The 21,538-nt window shown below is 30.3% G+C and overlaps 1 protein-coding gene across 1 annotated transcript in view; it reads left to right on the top strand.

Moving 5' to 3' along the window:
• Positions 1-5,123: 5,123 nt before the first annotated feature.
• LOC148313319 (inactive dipeptidyl peptidase 10) overlaps positions 5,124-21,538 on the top strand; it is a 481,738-nt gene continuing 465,323 nt past the window's right edge. The window contains exon 1 of the mRNA XM_088264681.1: positions 5,124-5,367. The gene's annotated coding sequence lies outside the window, so the exon portion shown is untranslated. The remainder of the gene's footprint in view (positions 5,368-21,538) is intronic.

The following is a 21,538-nucleotide window of genomic DNA, read 5'->3' as shown; positions in this document are numbered from 1 at the left end:
AAAAATGAAAAATAGAAACACATTACCATAAAATAACTTCCTAAGCAGTTAATGAAAAATAAATAAATTTATATTATGTATGATATTCTCTTTATTATATTTGGTATGCCTGCCGTTTATTGTACTATTTTTGTAATCTCAACATAGATGCAGAAGAATATGGAAGTCTGGGCATTTACAGGCCTTACGACCGTCATTGGTTAGTTTAAGTGATCACTTTACACGCGTATAACTCAAATTCTTGGATGTTTTATATATGTATATGATCCAATTTTGAAACATTGTACTTGAATCACTAGAAATTTTCACTAGAGACATCTATTGGTGAGATGAATAAGCTTTTTGTTGTATTGTATGCCGTGCTGTATACTTTCTTCATCCCTTCATCCATACATATTTCACGTTTTGCTGATTGGCTGCGAGTATAACTAAAGGGCGAATGAATAAAGAAAAACGGATTAACGATGGTGTAGGTAATAAAAAGGCTTTCAAAAGAATTACTTCACGTTAGGCACCCCTAAATAAACTATTTAAGAAGCATTATTCTACCACAATATACAAAAATCTAGTTTAGGGGTGAGAAGACAAGATTAAAATAATGTCTTTATGAAGCGGCTGTACCTAAAGTACTTTTCCACCTACAATTTTATGCAATACAAACAATTTATTGTTTTATCCAAAAATCTTCTTCTTCTTCATCTTTTGCCATCTGTCCTCCACTGCTGAATATACGAGATGAATATATATGAATATAGAGGCCTCTTACATATCTTTCCATTATATGAAGCAAATCAATATATAGGTGGTAGAGCTTAATAGGGGATGATTTGCTATAACTGAACTCAGTGCACAATTCACTCTCCTTTCTATATCATTATTAATCTTTCCATCCCTAGAAAACAAATTTCCCGAATATATGAAATCATCTATCTGTTCTAAAATTTCCCCATTGTATTTTTTTAGTCTTCTTTCCACCACTGCTGGATATAGGCCTTTTCCGTATCCTTCCATTTCCTTCGGACGATTACTGCTTCCAGCCAGTTTCTACCCCCCACAGCGACTATGTCGTCGGACCATCTCTTTTGGGGTCTTCCGACGCCTCTTTTATTCTCCCAAGGTCTCAAACTTAAAAATTTATGGGTATTTTTATGATTTGCCATGCTGGAGGCTTCGGGTTCAATTCCAAGGGGCTCAAAATAAAGATTATTGATTTTACACTCTTTTTATAATCAATTAATATTCATTACCCTTAAGTGCAAAATTGATCACCTTCATGTAATTAACTATCAAGATAACATTTTTTAAATTCGATACAGTGCCCTATGCACCATTGGGAGAGGATACGTGTTAGAAGAAGGCATTTGTCATCAATCACATTTTATATCATTTTAAAAGCTATTATTAATATTTAATGCATTTGCTTTGTGGTAAGTCATTTTAACTTTTTTTATAAAGATATTAGTAATGTTGGTTGTTTAAACCAACAATATATAAATATATATAAATATAAATATAATATATATATATATATATATATATATATATATATATATATATATATATATATATATATATATATATATATATATATATATATATATATATATATATATATATATATATATATATATATATATATATATATATATATATATATATACATGCACACACGTATATACTCGTGTGTGTGTGTGTGTGTTTTTACGATTTTCGAAATTTAAGTAAAATGATTGTGAATCATAGATAAAATGTTAAATGTTACTCATTATAAAAATTCGTCACTCAAACCAGCGAACGACAGGTAAAAACATTTATTCAGTGCTTACAGTTGAAAAAGTAATAACTGCCACGATAATTGCCAACCTTCAGCGAAGATTGGAACAATAAAAAGAAAAAGCTGATAATTTCAATTTACACAATTTTTATGTCCCAAACCCCAAAGGGTTGATGGAAATAATTAACTTTTATCGACAGAAATAATAAATTTCAGAAGATAAAGAATTTCATTTTATGTCATACTTAAAGTCTATGGTTTTATGGGAAGATTTCACGCAATAAGAGCTTCATCACGTAGCTAATAAAATATTATTATTATGATCTTTGAAAATATACCTATTTTGGACTCGAATAAATTAAATTCTTCATCAAAGCAAGTACTATCGATAAAGGGGTTATTTTGTCGACTCGCGTTTTCCCGCCAAAATTGTCTATGTAATATTTAAATTTCGCCATAGACAAATATTTGTATATCATTTTTGCTTTTCATCTTTGTGTCGGGACTGCAAACTTAGAATATATCTTTTTCTTTTCTAACCCTTATCCGCAAGCAATGGTGCATATGGTGCGTTTGTATTATGCAGTGCCCTATGCACCATTGGGGTGCGGATGAGAATCTGAAGAATAATTAATGTACTTGTTTCTTTTTAACACAGTTTTTGTATTGAAAAAAATAAGCAGAGATTTCTGAACAGGTATTTGGACACACTCAAAACGTTGCCAACAAAGATAAAAAGGCTTCAAACGTTTTTAACCCATTCCCTCAATCGCCTTTTAAGGATGTTCATTGGAATTTTTTATGATACTATAAAGTAAATATTATTTACAGGTCCTATAATCGTGACAAAAGTATCAATATTTTCTTACCATAAAAATAATATTTTCTTTTATAAGTTTCTCAAAATTCGTATTTTCTGCAGTTATCTGGGGTGACTTTTTCAGTACCGTAGAAGAACGGGGCTACTTGAACTTATATGCGTTACTTGAAGCCAGTACAAAAAACATTTAAATCTGTATTTGGTCTACAATAATGAACGTATCGACATGATTCATTGTTTCCCTGACAGGTGACACTAATTGTCACGATACTTCGATCGATACCACGATCTAAATGCGTTTTTTGTACTGGGCTCAAGTAACACATCAAAGTTCAAGTAGCCCCGTTCTGCGGTAGATACTTATTGTTGTACTGTGCGACCTAAAAATGAAACAGAATGAGATTCTTTGTACTCGTATTATGACAAAGGAAATAAGCTTTGTTGCGTTGCTTTTAAAAGCTACTTGCAGTCAAAGATGATAACTTTAACTCCTATATTTCAGATAATGGAGTGAGTTATTTGAAATGGAGTTACCCATGATTTCCTTTTGTATATTAAAGGTATTGTTGACTTTGTGGTATGATAAGAAAACATTCTCTAACTCCCTTTATCATTCATCGTTCACTTTGTGTAATACCACTCAAAAATCTGCGGTTTTATCCAACTACTCTCAAAATGCTTAATTTAATGTTCATATATATATATACATATATATATATATATATATATATATATATATATATATATATATATATATATATATATATATATATATATATATATATATATATATATATATATATATATATATATATATATATATATATATATATATATATATATATATATATATATATATATATATATATATATATATATATATATATATATATATATATATATATATATATATATATATATATATATATATATATATATATATATATATATATATATATATATATATATATACATATATGTATATATATATATATATATATATATATATATATATATATATATATATATATATATATATATATATATACACATAAATATATTTATATAGAAAGCTAAACTGGCAGTACATAATGGAGTCCTGGTTCCAACCCTAATGTATTGAAGCGAAGCATGGAGTAATCAAAAGAAGGATAAAGGCGATTGAATGCAGTCGACCTACGAACTAACGATGTATGATATATGTTCGAATGGTGAAATAATGCAAAAATTATGGATAAAATTCAGAAAAGTGTGTTGAGATCGGTTTCCGTATGTTAATTGAATGAGTGAAGAAAGAATGGTAAAACAAATTTATGAGTCGAATGTGGTTGGCAATAGAAGTAGAGGAAATCCGAGAAAAATTGAGCATAATCGAGAATTTTAAATACTTAAAAATTGGTCAGGTCAAGAGTCGGAATAATCGGCAGGTATGTTTGAGGAGATGCAGTATGTGGAGGAAACGAAGATTATTTTCAAAGACAGATTGGTGGGGCGTTATATTTTCTCTGCCTACCCCTGCGGAGAAGTGGCGTGATGGTTTGTCAGTTAAATTAAGTAATTTTATGCATCACTTGCATCATTTGATGCAATATAAGGTCATTTTATGCACAGCTAGAGGCGCGTTGCAGGAGCCTTGGTGAGGACCTATCTGACATCGAATCCGTGTGAGTTCATAAGGAACTGTCACGAGAGGTGGTATCATACATGATAAAAAAGTGAAGGACATTGGTACCATAAACCAAGCTAGTACACAAAATGCCAAACCTTCTTCTAGTGGAACGGAAGGTCTGCTGACGACAGTCAACAGTCCTGCTTCTCCTGAGGAGTTTTACGTGGTTTCCTCCCAGCAATGAGCAAATACTGACAAGTTCCTGATTGGCCCACACTAGATTATCCCTCCTGTTCCCAACACAGATTCAAATAAAACATATTTTTTATAGTTAACAGAAACAAAAATCCACGTAAAGATCTAAAAACTTTGTACATAATAAGCAAGGTGAATAATAAATGCAGTAATTCCCGTCTAAAAAATAGTTTTAAAATCATTATAAAGTAATATTGCATCACGATGCAATATTATTTTGTAATATTAGATTTTTTAAAATAATTTTAATGTGACGCTACAAATTAATGGTTTGGTTCTCAGTCCACCTAATATAATATGGTGTACAAAAAAGTACAGGACGATTTGTAAAAAGATATTACGAAATTGATTTAAAATTAAACGATTCATAAGACAAAGATTTTATCCTTTTACGGGCAGCCTTTAATTTACCACTTTAGAAATATTTGAATTTCCACGACAGTACTAGAAAATCCTTCTTTCGTCCTGTGTGCGTATATTTCTGGGTTTATAATTTTACTATCAGAACACTGAAAAAAGGAATGAAATATTTGTATGATATAAAATATCTAGACGTATCAATGATTCAACCTTTTTATTTATGTTCGGCAAATTGCCCATCCTCTCATTGTGTGACTTATCGCTCTTCGTACTCTCCTTATCACGGAGTGTACGACCTTCTTTTCAGTATTCGAACGTCGGTCGAGGGGGTTGGTCGCGTCGTCTGAGAATCGGGGATGCTGATCCAATTCGCGTTTTTTATTTATCGGGAAACACATGGTGTTTAGTGTGCATGTGTGTTTCATATTTAAATAATATATTGTGTAATATCCACGGGGATATTTCGTTTTCGCCATAGATTCCCTTGTGACGAAATATTCCTAAGCAACAGGTCAATCTTCGGGGGTGTTGATGCTGGCATATTTTCGGGTAAATATTATTCAGACTCTCTTACAATTTGCTTAGTGAAAAAAGTCAACATTTTATTTAGCACTGCTATATATAATACAAAACAATAGAAACATTTTCAATTTAAATTATTAGATCAAAAATTCCTTGATTTAATTGGGACCATAATTTTTCCTGTATATTTTAAATTGATTTAAAAAATTCTACTAAAATCGATAATAATTTTGAAATACAGCGTAATTTTTTTCAAGTGCTTCATTTGCAATAAATATATATTTGGGAATACGGCCTTAAATCTTTGCTGTTGTCATATTCCCATATATTTTTTTTGTTCTTAATCAAATTTATAACCACATTTGGTGAAAGGAAATTGAATTATTGCGCAATTAAAATAAAAAATTAATTATTACTGTTCATACAGTCATAAATTAAAATTTCACCAATAAATGGACAATATAGTTTGGTAGAACAAAAAATCATCCGCTACGTGGTGTAAAAATTAGCCAGTTTAGTTACCATGCTGGCGGTTCCTTTGTTCGATTCCCAGCGGGGTCAAAATTAATACGTCTGTTTTTTTCACTCTTTTATATTTTTTAAATATTATCATGGATTGGTATCTGTAACGTAGTACTGATCACCTTTTCATATATCGCTCACTCCTTTCAAGAACGTCATAAATAAATAAAAAACAGATTTTTCAGGAGATCGTTTTTAAAGTTTAAAAATATAATACAATGTATTAAAAAGAAATATCAAGCAACTTATTGAACTTTTTACTGTGCAACAGATCTTTTTAGGTAAAACTCGAAGGTTTTTTCTCCATTTGAAAAATATTTAGAATATTTAAAAAAAATAATTAAACAATACCTTTTCTTCAAAACCAAAAACAACACTTTCTGCCCTGTAGCGGGTAAATATTAAGTTAAAAATATGCTACTTTTGCTGGGATAAAGTACATTTTCTGGGCATTCCGAAAACATGCACAACTGAAAATTGTCGATTTTTGATTTATGACGTTCTTGAAAGGAGTGAGCGATATGTTAATTAACGATCAACGTAACGTTGCATAATTTCATGTAACGCAGAATCATTTGATGCATCACTTGCATTATTTGATGCAATTTTTACTATACAAATTTTAATATGATTTAATTAATGTAGACTGAATTATGTATTTTATTTTACCCTTTTTTTCAGTTATTAATCTCTGTTTTTTCCATCACTTGCATTAAATGATACAATATAATGTAATTTGATGCATTACTTGCATCATTTTATGCAATTTTAGTCGAGTCATTTTATGCATGACTTACATCCTTTGATGCAATGTTTAGTGATTTGATCAATCACTCGCACCAATTGATGAAATGTTAATTCGTTTTTTGTAAAACTTACATTACTTGATGCAATTTTGAGATATTTGATCCATCATTTGTATCATTTGGTGCAACGGTAAGTCATTTGATGCATTGTTTAGTGGTTAAAGCGATAATTTGTATCGTCTGATGCGATTTACAACATTTTGAGTGTGTCCAAATACTTGTTAACAAAATCTGGATTATCTCCAATTACAGGAGTTATTTTCATACTATTTTTCATTAAAAATGAGATGTCAAAAAATAATATGAAAATAACTTCTGTAATTGGGGATAATCCAGATTTTGTGAACAAGTATTTGGACACACTCAAAATGTTGTAAATAAATTATCTGGTCTATAGGCTTAAATAATAAAAATGAAAATGGTGTTTTCTGGTGTTTCTCATGTGTGTGATTATAATCCAGGATTTAGACCTCACATACTAATATAAGAGTTTCTGCTTAGTAAAAAGCTTCTTTATATCTCACCAATAGATGTCCCTAGTGAAGTTCTAGTGATCCAAGAACAAGGTTTCTAAATTGGTTCATATATACAGAACTTCCAAGAATTTGAGTAGTGTGGTTGTCAATAATGGGTAGAATTGGTGAATGTTACACGTGTGTAAAATGATCCCTTAAACCAGCCTATGACGGTCGTCAGCCCCGTAAATACCCAGACTTTCATATTCTTCATCATCTTTGATGAGATGTCAAAAAATATTATAGTCATTTTATGATGACTTACATCTTTTGATGCAATGTTTAGTGATTTGATCAATCACTTGCACCAATTGATGAAATGTTAATTCATTTTTTGTAAAACATACATTACTTGATGCAATTTTGAGATATTTGATCCATCATTTGTATCATTTGGTGCAATGGTAAGTCATTTGATGATTGTTTAGTTATTAAAGCGAAAATTTGTATCATCTGATGCAATGTTAAGAAGTTAAGTTATTGATCCATCACTTGCATAATATTACCCTGGACTGGTATCTGTAGCGTAGTGCTGATCACCTTGTCATAAATGTGATGTTACGTTCATATTGTGTGTTCATATCAACTTAACATTGCATAATTTTATGTAACGTAGAGTAATTTTGTGCATCACTTGCATTATTTGGTGCAATTTTTATTGTTAAAAATTTAATATAATTTAATTAATGAAGATCGAGCAATATTACATTTATATTTTTTAATTTTTAGTTAAATATTATTTTTTCCATCACTTGCATCAATTGGTGCAATATAAAAATTTAAGCCATCATTTGCATTATTTTATGCAATTTTAAGTAATTTTAAACACCATTTGCAACATTCAATGCAATGTTAAGTAATTTGATCCACCACTTGCATCGATTGAGACAATTTTATGGCATTTGAGGCATCAATTGCAACATTTGATGTAATTACAACATTTTGAGTGTGTCCAAATACTTGTTCACAAAATCTGGATTATCTCCAATTACAGGAGTTATTTTCCTGTAATTGAAGATAATCCAGATTTTGTGAACAAGTATTTGGACACACTCAAAATGTTGTAAATAAATTATCTGGTCAAATTATAAGCTTAATTATAAAAATGAAAATGTTATTTGCTGACGTTTCTCATGTGTGTGATTATAATCCAGGATTCGGACCTCACATACTAATATAAGAGTTTCTGCTTAATAAAAAGCTTCTTTAAATCTCACCAATAGATGTAAGTGAAGTTTATTATTACCCTGGACTGGTTCCTGAAGCGCAAGAGTGATCACCTTGCCCTCATGTAAGTAATGATCAAGATAACACTGCGTCAATTTGATGCAGTGCCCTATGCACCATTGGGTGCGGATAAGGGTTATAAGTAAAAAAATATTGGTATCGAGCCTGAAATCTCCAGTACGGCAGCCAAACATGCTGACCATTTCACCCCAGAGGCGAGCATTAATATTATTATTATTCAAAGATAAAGAAATATATACAAAAATAATTCAGATCCTTTATGAATGGTTAGATTAAAAATGAAGTTTTTACCGTTTTCACGAGGCATTTCCAGTGCCGTTTTTCTCGACAATATCAAAGTAAAGTAAATTTAAACGCCTACCCTTAAGTAATACTTTAGATATTTTATGTTTAAAAGAATACCTTTCGACCTAAAAGCGATACACGAAGGGTGGAAAATAGCATTTTCGCTTTTCCTTGAAATTGGGAGGAAAATGGGTTTCAGTTTGGGAATGAACAAAACGATCGCAAATATCATGATGTGTAGTCTTGTTTCACGCAAAAAAAGTAATGTATCCAACATTTTTACTGTGTGATCCTTGTTATTCAAAGAACTTTTGATGTAAAATGAAATGTGAAATGTGATAAATGATTTTTTTATTTAAGCTTCCACTCGTTTACAAGTGGTTGAAGCTCTAACAAACAAAATATATAGTAATAACAATAAGTAAAGGATATACAAAAAATCAACAAGTTTTTTTACCGACATTAGGGAAATTTTAAGGAAACTATTCGGACTACATTTATTAAATCAATTAAAATCTTGTCAGTAAAAAAAGATTGTTGACTTGAATGTAACTATGAAATGAGGATCAAATACACACACACACACACAATATATATATATATATATATATATATATATATATATATATATATATATATATATATATATATATATATATATGAATATGATTTTTTATTTATTTAATATAGTTACATTTTTAAGTACAACATAATACATTTTCTAAACATTTATACATATGGCAAACTTTTAGTTTTAGATTTACTGTACCTCTCCAAAAAAGAGAGTTCTTGTGCTTGGAGAGGGACTTACACTCATGGTTTAATGTTTTATATAATTAACGGTATAATTATCTTTTTTTAAATATATTTTTTCTAGATTTATATGTAATGGGCATTAATTTTTTTCTTAAGAATTTTCATATATTCTACTTTTTAAATTTCTTTAGGGAGTTTATTTATATATATATATATATATATATATATATATATATATATATATATATATATATATATATATATATATATATATATATATATATATATATATATATAAATATATATATATATATAAATATATATATATATATATATATATATATATATATATATATATATATACATATATATATATACATACATATAAATATATATTTATAATATATATATATATATATATATATATATATATATATATATATATATATATATATATATATATATATATATATATATATATATATATATGTATATATGTATATATATACACACATATATATATATATATATATATATATATATATATATATATATATATATATATATATATATATTTATACAATTTATTATTAAATTTGTAAAAATACAAGGAAAATAATGAGGGAAAACTTCCATTACCAATATCAATAAAAAAAATCACTAACGAAGTAACGTCAAGCCATGGCGTCATTTTATTACCCTGATGTTCATTCCAAATGTTTTGAATAGAAGAAGAAGGATTGCTTAAGTGCGTCATGGGTACAAAAAGAAACGCGTTTTTAATATAATTGAAAATATCGACAGTTAATTTGTCCGCCTCCATAGTGTAGTGGTTAGGACATTCGGCTATCATGCAAGAGGTCCTGGGTTCGATTCCAGGGAGGTACATTTAACAATATATATTTATAAAATTATTTGAAAGAAATACGACATGGCCGAATGAAGCGATCAATTACCCTCTTCCATTATCCATTTATGAATATCACTTTTATATTTAATTTCTATTTCTGAAGACATTATAAATATTTGAGTACTTTATATATTAACTTCTTTAAGGTGGTAATGACTAAGCAAGTATATTTGGCGAATATGAACGGGAGAACAGAACGAGGACGGCCGAAAAAGACCAGACCAATAAGAACCTAGAATCTGATATTGTCAAAAGTCTACGTAATCGGATGGCATGTATGATTAGATGTATGGATGTGAAGGAAGCTCGGAGTGTATGTAAGGACAGCAGAGTGTGGCGTTCCATCCTCTCTGCTTGACGGAATGGCGTGATGATCGTAGTACGTATATAACTTAATTTTAGAGCTAGGCTCTTGTCTGTATTACAACCTTTTCAACGTTTGTTCGGCATCATTTCCTGCTTTTTCAGGGTAAAAAATACAACAGTGGATTTTTCCTTCATTATACATCTTACCCTTTCGACAAGTTACCCCAGTGGAGCCTCGAATAGTCCTGAAACGAGGCGACCCAAAACCATTTTCTTCGCGTCTCGTCCTGATAATGGCAGACACTTCTCCCCCGAGTGAAGACGCCCAGTTCATTTATATTTCAAGTTTATGTAGTGCGTTAAATTCGATATTTATCTAGCGTGATGTCTCTCTAGTATGGAATTATTTATCTTTCAATAACGAAATTCCTAAAAGAGGTGCCGAGTGAGTGAACAAAATTTAATACAAATTTGAAGTCCGTGATGTAGAAACCATTTTCAAAAAACAGCAATCTTTCAACTGTTAACGGGAGATAAATATTTGAATCTAAAAAGTTGATCTTGAGATTACAAAATAATATTGCTTGCAATACCTAACGATTTCAACAGAACTAATTAATAAATATAAATACATGTGTCATAGGTCGTAAGTAAAAAGTAAATGATTTCATCAATTGATTCAACTGTCACTTAGTGGTAATATCTATCAATTTTAAATTTTAGAGTTTTCTTGGTAAATGCCACTATTTCTTAAAATCTATTGTAACACGCGTTTCGATGCATTCTGCATCGTTACTAGATGTTTTAAAATGATGCAGAATACTTTGAAACACGTGTCACGATAGATTTTAAGAAAATGTGGTATTTACGAAGTAGAACTTAAATTGAAAAAAAGTACAAAGTTTTAAATTATCTAATGTAAACACCAAGCAATTTCAACAAAACTACAAATATAAGGGATCCAAATATAACAATATAGTTATAAAAAATTAAATATTTGATTTATTAAATTAATTAATGCCTTTTATACATGTCCGCCTCCGTAGTGTAATGGTCAGCACGCTCGGCTACCGTTCCGGAGGTCCCGGGTTCGATTCCCAGGGGGGTCAAATAAATATTAGTGATTTTTTCACTGTAATATTTATTCAATATTACCCTGGACTGGTACCTGAAGCGGAGGGCTGATCACCTTTCCTTCATGTGTAAACGATCAAGATAACACTGCGTTTATATGACGCAGTGCCCTATGCACCATTGGGGTGCGGATAAGGGTTTTTATTATACATGTTGATTGAAATAAAAAAAAACACAAACACACAAAAAATAATAGAAAAAAGAGACTTTTACGTCATTAATTAAGTACAAACAATAAACATTGAGTGTAAGTCCCTCTCCAAGCACAAGAGCTTATTCTCCTTTTTGAAGAGGCACAGCGTAGCTAGTATAAGATATATTTGAAGTAGGAATGTCTACTAAACGAATTGAATTGTAATGTTTCTTGTAACTATTTTAAACAAATATAAAAAAAGTGGTCTGAATTTTGCTTTACAAATTGTAGGTTTTGCTCCAATTTGTATTTTTTATATATATTGAAACAAAGAAGAATAACAACATTTTGAGTGTGTCCAAATACTTGTTCACAAAATCTATAAAATATATGTAAATGCCCAGACTTCCATATTCTTCTTCATCTTTGATGAGATGTCAAAAAAAATAAATAATAAGAAGAATAACAATATTGAAGTCTGGATATTTACAAGACATGCGACCCGTCAAAGGCTGATTCAAGTGATCATTACATATACATGTAATATTCACCATTCTTCTCATGACTGACAACCATACTATATAATTTTTGCATGCTATATTTATGCTTCCATTTAAAGAATCTAATAAGAAAATTAAAGACAGAGGAAAGAAAAACAACACATTTCTGTACATTTGTAGATAATATTAAAGTCCAACCACATTTAACTTGTTTATCTTTATAATCACACTTTATTTAATGAAATAGTTATTGAACATTTATGATGTTTATTTAATTTTAACTTAATTTTGTATTTAATACGATAACCCTAGTTAATAGTTGGGTATGTATGAGGAGATGCATGTGGAAGATTGTTTGCAAGGACAGATTGACTAGGTGTTATTTTACCATACCACAAAGTTGATAATGCTTTCAAAATACAAAATACGTGATAAAGTGGTCACTAAAATGACAAGTCTTTCAATGCTAAGACGTCTTTATTCTTCTGCATCCATGAGATATTAATAAAAAAAACTCTTAAAAATTAAATAATTTATTCGTTAGATGAACGAATTTCCAAAATTCCCAGTTGCTGTTTTCAGAATTAAATGTTTGCGTTGCATTCCTTTGAAAACGTTTTTAAAATACGAACGAGCTTTCATTCGCTTTAGTACTGGGAGCAATTTCTCAGCTCTCGAAATAATAAAAATGTCGGAACACCGTAAGACGATGGAAAAACTTTGGCCAAATATCAAGTCACCTTGGACATTGCCAATAGAAATATATTAATGGCTAAACGATATGTTTTCAATTATTCTCGTGAGTTTTATCGTTGTCTTTTACAATGTATTTATGTCATAATGATAAAGAAGATTCTTAAAATAACTGTACAAACTTGTCTCGAGTATAACTGGCGACTGGTGTATGGTATATGTACAAGTGAGATGAGGTTTAAGTAGTAGATATGATTGTATTTTATTTATTGTGTCGGCATTAACTTTGTGGTAAGACATGTTACAATGATTAAAGAAAACACTTCGTTTTTTACCACTTGAGTTTTATTATAGACTACATGTTTCAGAAGTTAAACTTCCATCATTCAGGTCTGTATAGTAACTAAAATATAAAATATAAAATTGTTCTATAAATAAGGAGAGGGGAAAGAAAGTGGAAGGGGTTAGTCAAGGGACGGAGTTTGAAAGCAAAGGAAAAATGGAAAGCAATGGTGAAGAATTTTGAAACAATATATTATTTAATAAATTATTATTAGAATTCAGGTTTTTTTGGATTTCTAAATTTCAAGATAATTCATAATTTGGCCTTTATATGGAACAAGGTGTGATAATTTTAATTTATGAGAGTGAAATGAGTGATTAGTATCTATTATATGATTTGCGAATTCCGAAAAATAATTACTAACAAGACCGCTATGATGTTCTTTAATTTTAATCTTTAAATTTCTCGCAGTTTGGCCAATATATTTTTTATCACAATCTCCACACGAAATTTCATAAAAACCACTTTTTTGTAATAAATCAATTTTAGATTTGAGTTATCGAGGATTTTATGTAAATTATTATTTGTATAATATGCAGGTTGGATATGGGAGGGTAAGATTTTCGAAATATTTTTAGTTATTGAACCCGTATATAAAATTTTTCGCCAAGATTTATTTTTGATTGAATCATTATTAGGAGCTGAATATATGTATTTTTTGATTAAATTATTTGATATGATGTAATAAGTGGAGGTTTAAGGTATGGTGAGATTTGATTTGTGACATGGTTGAAATACCATGTGATGAGGTATAATATACATATTACACCAGGTCTGAGGCACGAGGAGGTTTGAAGTAAATTTGAGTTGTAGTTATGTTTGGAATATGAGGTTTAACCCTTTCAGTACGATTTTTTATATTTTAATGATTCATCTAATATTTATTGCTAATTTATTTTGACGGAAAAAAACGAATATTTAAATAAATGATTATATAATTGATTGATTATTGCAATTAATAATTCGGGCATGTTGTCCCAATAGTATTGGTGAGTGGGTTGTATGTCTCCTAACAGTATTTTATGTATGTTGCACTCATAAAACTCATAAAAACTATAAGTAAAATAAAATTATAAATAGCTTACTTGGCATATTCGAGAACAGCACATATAGAAACACAGTTAGTAATAAGCGTGACACGTGTCTACTGTTTGCTAGCAACATCTAGACTGGCATAATTTTGTAGAAAAAAAAGCAGACAGCAAACAGCAAAAAATCAGACAGGTTTGGACTTGTTTAAGAGCCTATGACCGTACAGTACTAAAATCCCAGATCCCAATGCATTTGTAAGCATTTAAATTATTTTAGTAAGTATTAGAAATTGGGACAATATGTCTCTACAGTATAGAAAGGGTTAAGGTGTGGTGGGGTTTGATATATAATACCAGATTTGAAAAACCGTATGGTGAGGTTTAAGTTGCAGTTATGTTGGAAATGTGAAGTTTAAGATATGTTGAGGTTTGAGTAAATGTTATGTTTGGATTATAATGAGATATAAGGTAGTGAGAGATACAATATATTACACAAGGTTTGAGGCATGGTGAGGTTTAAAGAGTGGTGTAGTTTGAGTTGTAGTTATGTTTGGAATATGAAGAGGTTCAATATGTAACACCAGGTTTGAGATACCATATGGTGAGGTTTATGTTGAAGTTAAGTTTTGAACATAATGATGTATAAAGTATGGTGAGGAACAATACATTATACCAGGTTAGAGGCACGGTGAGGTTCAAAGTATGGTGTACTTTGAGTTGTAGTTATATTTTAAATATGATAAGGTTTGATGTATGGGAAGATATAATATTTAAACCAGGTTTAAGATACTATATGCTGAGATTTGAGTTGTATATGGGTTTAAAATGTAAAGAGATTTAAGATATGGTGAGATTTTAGCGGTAGTAATGCTGGGAATATAATAAGGTTTAAGGTGTAGTGAGATTCAATATAATACGCCAGGTTTGAGGCATGGTGAAGTTTGAAGTACGGTAAGGATTGAGATGTAGTTATGTTTGAAACATGAAAAAGTTGATGAGGATTTGCATTGAGGTGGTGTTTGACATTTAAGGAATGATGAGATTTGATTGATAACACCAATTTTGAGGCTCGGTGAGGTTTGAACCACGATTAACTGACTGATCACTTTATCCAGACTTCAAATTCCCATATCAGTAAACCATTCATATGAATAACTTTCTCCCAATAAGAGTAATTGTAGATTTTGTAAGTGAAAACTTGTACACACAAAATATCACTTATGTCTTTTGGCGTAGAATTTTAAATTGTCAAATAGAACAGTCTTTATTTTCCATAGAGAATTTTTCTAACAGCAATCATCTTCACCGCGCTTTACAGCTTATGGCCAATCACGCTGAAAGATAAATATTTAGTACCTACTTACGAGTATGTAGGGAAGAGAATAACAAAGTTTCATACAGCGCTGTACCAACGTAATAATAATAAAAATATTTTGTTTTCATGTCATAAATCCATGGAACTGTGAAGTATTCTAGAAAAGGCGGGAAATGTGACAGTTGATTTTTCTTTTAAATAAGACAAGAAAATTCCAAGAATATAATAATGTGTACATAGAAATATGTAGAACATACATATAATATTTTATTTTCTGATTAAAATGCAAATGGCGGCGTACGTTGAGGCATGGTTTTATTAGTCGGGAATAATTGCAAGATAAAATTTAAAAAAAATATTTTATTAATTTTTTTAGTTTGCTATCTAACCGTCACTGCGCTATCTCTTAGGCAGAGAGAGTGGAACGCCATACTACTCGTCTTTGAAAACATTCTTCACCTTTTTATGCATACTAACTATTTGATCATGTTATACCACAAAATTAATGCCGAAACAATATACTTAACATATTTTAACATTATATTATTTATAAATTCGGCATTAACTTTATGGAATGGCAAGTTGATTATTTAAAACAAAATAAAACAATTGTATAAAATCACTTGATGGGTTTTATTTCATTACACATGACTAGTTTCGAAAACTAACAGACGCTCTCATCTACAGGTGAAAAGTTACAACCGAGTTTTACTTTTCACCTGTAGATGAAAACGTCTGCTAATTTTCGAAACCAGTCGTGTGTAATGAAATTAAACTCATTAAGTGATATTATATAAGTATTTAATTTTTTTTCTACATTCACATAAAGTTGCATTTACTCTTGTTAACAATTATTTTATTACATTTTTGATAAATATATGTCGACGTGTGAAAAAAATGTAAAAATAACTATAAGTGATCGCTTAAACCGTCCTATGACAGCCTTAAGCCATGTGAATGGCCAAGAATCCTATGTTGAGATGATCCAGATTTATGAACAAGTATTTGGTCGCACTCAAAAAGTTGTTAATTCTTTTGTTTGTTTAATAATTGGCGCGCAGTTTGACGGATCAAACCTAATTTTCGTTTTTATTTGTGACGTTACAAAATATTCTCGGGAGGCAGCTTACTTTTATATCGGCAATTAATACCGAGTAAAATAAAATCTTTGTTTGGGGAAATAAGCCCGTTATTAGCTCGCAGCCGTGGTGTTATACTGCCCGCTTTATCTTGAGATAAAATTAATTCTCGACACGGAAATATGAGCCTTAGTGAAAAATGGCGGGAAATCCTGAAATAAAGGGTGTGTTTGTGGCTATTTTATTATTTCAAGAGATTTTTTAACATGTTCAAAGTAGGTTATTTTAGGTGTGGATTATAAAACAAGTTTTTTAAGTATACCTATTGCAAGAAATTAAAGTATTTATTACATACTCGTATATTTAAAGCTATCCCAACCGCATTCCTGGATCTGATACAGAAGCATCTAGGCTTCCTGACAGATCAACTTGCAAAGCAAATTTATTTTATGAATTAAGTTAAAAAAATATTAGAAAATTTGAAATAAAATTGCATCCCGATTTTACTATGAAATTACATTTAAAAGCTTTCAATGTCGTGAGCACACTGACTTTAACCCTAGATAACTAAACATTCGTCCACGCGACGACGCCCTTCTCCGAAAAAGTCAATAGGACTTAATTCCCTGCACCCCGCACACGCCAGGCTTTGTTTACGGAATAGTGATTTATTTGTTAAGCGTCTCTTATATTTATTCCTAATAAACCAAACTTAAGTGTCATGTAATCAGTTACGATTTTTAATAAACACTTTTGATAATTTTCACTTTTGAATTGCGTAGTCCGCCTTACGAATGTTTAGTTACTATGTATCTACAAATATAGTTTAGTTATCTGGGGTTAAAGCTCTCCCAACCGCATTCCTTGATCTGATACAGAAGCATCTAGGCTTCCTGACAGAAATATCATGCAAAGCAAATTTATTTTATGAATTAAGTTCGGAAATTATTAGGAAATTTGAAACAAAATAACATCCCGATTTTACTATGAAATTATAATTCAAAACTTTCAATGTCATGAGCTCACTGATTTTAACCCTCCCTTCCCGGTGTTGTGTACCTAGTACACATTACTTCCCATAACCATAATATCTCGATAAATATAATAAATACAAGATTTTAGGTATTCCTCCATAGCAAATTTACGCATTGATTTAAAAATAATATAAATAATAATCAGAATTTATATTGTTCATCGGAGGTATTCTGAGAATATCGGAAACAAATTCGCGTATAAACAGCGCGTGAAGAGTATGCGGGAACCGCGACACTATATTCGCATCTCACTCTTGCATACTTGCACCGTGCAAGCGTGAGGAGCTCAAAGCTCAATGTTCTCTCGCTAGCTAGCGAGCTAAGGGCAGTAGGTCTCGAGCTTTTGACAAGAGTGGACCTATGCTTGTTCCGTGAGCGTTACCAGTTAGTTTTTTTAATGTTTTCAACAAATTAATCTATAATAAAATACTATAATATAATTTATTTTTCTGTGATTTTCCATTTTATAATTAAAATGTTTTATTTTTATTATAAAATAATATTATACTTAAAGAAATTTTTTTATAATTTTTAATATCTACCGATTTCGAAGCTAACCGCTTCTTTATCAAGACTGATTAATACTAACCGAAACCGGTAGACATTATAATTAAGTTACAATAAAAATTTTATAGTGATTTTATAACAAAGTTACTTTTTAATTATAAAATTATTCTAATTTTTGACTTCATTCATAATAAAGGAGATTAACTATAAATGTCCGTATTTTTCCGATTAAAAATCGCTAATTTTTTATTGTGTAGTGACTATCCAACACTGGGACGCGCGTTTTATTTTAGCACCGGAAAGGAAAGGTTAATAGCGTGTGGGCCGATTAAAATAAAAACCTTGACTAATAACTACGTGTAAACATTGCAAGTCAGTTCTCAGCGCCAGTACTGACGTCAGTAACTGGAACAATATTAAGTGCCATGATTCGTAATAGGCAATTTTCCACTTCCTTCACAAATTTAATTTCGTATTAAGACTTTTTGCAAAGAAGTGGTAAATCTGTTTCGAATTTTATTTTTCAGCCTTAAATAAATTAAACTACATTACATATTAACATCTCAACGTAGATGGAAATACCCAGGCATGATAAACACGTGAATACGCACACTTCCATTATACAGGTTGGGACAAAACTAATCACCCCATCAGAAGATGTTATAATTTTTGTAAATGCCATCATACGATTATAATATTTGACATTTGTATACTAGACAGCTGCAGTATACAAACAGATTGATAAAATGGGCACAAATGGGAATCAACACTGGCGACCTCTTGACGGATATTATCGTTTCCATTTAACAGAAAAAATCGCAAAGTTCTTAGATTTCCTTTCTTCTTTATCTTTTTTTATTAAGTAATAAAGTTATTAAAAAACAAAATTGGATGATTAATTTTGCACCACTTTATATTCGTTTGTATATTACACTTGTCTAAATAACAAATGCCAAATGTTATTAACGTATGACGCCATTTGCAAAAATTATAACATCTTCTGATAGAGTGATCAATTTTGCACCACCTTATACTTAAGATTTTTTCACTCATATTTTATTTAAAAAAACTCTTTATTTAGCTAATCATAAAGCAATATTGTACTTGGGTGTATAAATAGTTCATTTACACAGAGCTTTAAGGGTGTATTTTCAATTAGCAATCTTATAAAGAAACCACTATTTAACGATGTTATTAGAACTGAGAAAACATGTTTTAATAATCGTTCAATTATTTATTATTAATTTCCTACACAAACATATTGGTAATTATTTGATCAACCTACGCAAAATATGATTAAGCCCCATATTTCCTATATAAATATTTGCTTAGTTAATGCTTTTGCATAATAATCACATATACAGGGTCGTGCTTTTCATATAGGCACAAAAACCTGAAATTAGTTTGAATTTACTCGAAATGCGATCTTTCAAAAGTGATCACTTAACCAGGCCATGATAGATCGTAAGGGCGTTTGTGCACTTAACGAAATTACACGGAACATTACCGTCCGGCACGTCAGTTAGCGTTTTAAAATGATGACTGGCTTGGATTGGCTTGTGCTTTTGTCCATCTTTCTTCGGATCGGTGCGTGAACACGTTGCGCGTAAATTCGATCACGCTAAACTGTCGTAGTCGCTTTCATTTTTCAAAACCGGACTGCCGGACGGTAAGATTACAAACGCCATAAGCCCTGTAAATGCCTTGACTTTCATATTTGTCTTTACCTACATATGTATCTTGAAATAACAATTAAAATAATCTTGATATAAGTACACTAGTTTGTCCTTCCTGTTCCCAACACAGATTCAAATAAAATATGATATTAGCTTGAGAAAACAAAAATCCACTAATTGAGCTATAAATAAACCAAAATAATAAACGCACCTCCCATTTATAAATAAAAACTTAATTTAAATAATTCCTTAGATAAGGAAACACTCAAAACATTGTTAATATAATAAAATAATTGGTCAAAATATAAGTTTATAACATGTTTTAGGTACTAACTAACTAACCATCACGCCATATCTCCGTAGGGGTAGGCAGAGAGAATAGAACGCTACCTACCAGAGTAGGTGAAAAGTCAGACCTTTTTTAAATTGTTTTCGCACCTTCCACATTCACGTATCTCCTCATACTGACTCAACCAATAAAAATTGGCAATTATTTTCCATCCAAATATTCATAGTATTGAAGATGAAATTGATGAGTTTTATCGATTTTTTGTAAAAAAACCATGTCGATTACAATCTCGAATCCTTGGATATTCTTCTGTATTACTTAACTCACTCTACTTTTTTAATGTTATCTTTCTTTCTATTCCTTTATTATTTCATTCTTCTCCCGCTCTCGCTATAAACTTTTATTATTTCTGGCATTATGAGAAATTCATTACTCTCATTGTATTAGGTTCTAAATACAATATACACGAAGCGAAATCCAAAAGGATAATACCCTTTTCAGTAAATTTAGCCTTTGAATCCATCCGATATTAAGTCTAAATTAAGCCTATTACTTTGAGTATGTATTACCCATTAAATTTGATTTTACATGTTATAATAAGTCTATTAAGTTGGGCATTCAATTACGCAAACTCATGTTCAATCTTCAAAAGCTTATTTCACTTAAATTTTCTTCTTCACTCTTTGATCTCGGGGTGGGATTTGCTCTCCTTCTCAAATGCCCTTAAGGGTGATCTATTCTAGACCATTCTTATCCAGGTTTTGTTTCTTCATACTTTGCTAAAGATCATTAACATATACCTAGGTCATAGGTCGGCAAAGTATGGCTCCGGAGTCGCATGCGGTTCTTTGACCTCTTAAGTGCGACTCCGGCACAAATATCCGCGGGAAGGCTGTTCGACTCTACGCATTTATGCGAACAATATTTTTCACCATATATAGTGGAACCCTTAAATCTTAAATCTCGGAAGTTCCGAACAAGATTTCGAAAAAAATTATTTAAAAAAATACGCAATAACACATTTATTATTACATGAACTAATTATATATAACCTAATTTTGTTAAATATTATGGAAAAGATAATAAAGTACACAATACAGTAAATGTATTGTTACT

Source organism: Brachycentrus maculatus, unplaced genomic scaffold (assembly GCF_059751285.1).
Source record: "Brachycentrus maculatus isolate JH-2025_06_01 unplaced genomic scaffold, ASM5975128v1 h1tg000015l, whole genome shotgun sequence".
Lineage (NCBI taxonomy): Eukaryota > Metazoa > Arthropoda > Insecta > Trichoptera > Brachycentridae > Brachycentrus > Brachycentrus maculatus.
Note: the sequence above shows the minus strand (reverse complement) of the source record. Positions and strands in the feature narration are given on the sequence as shown.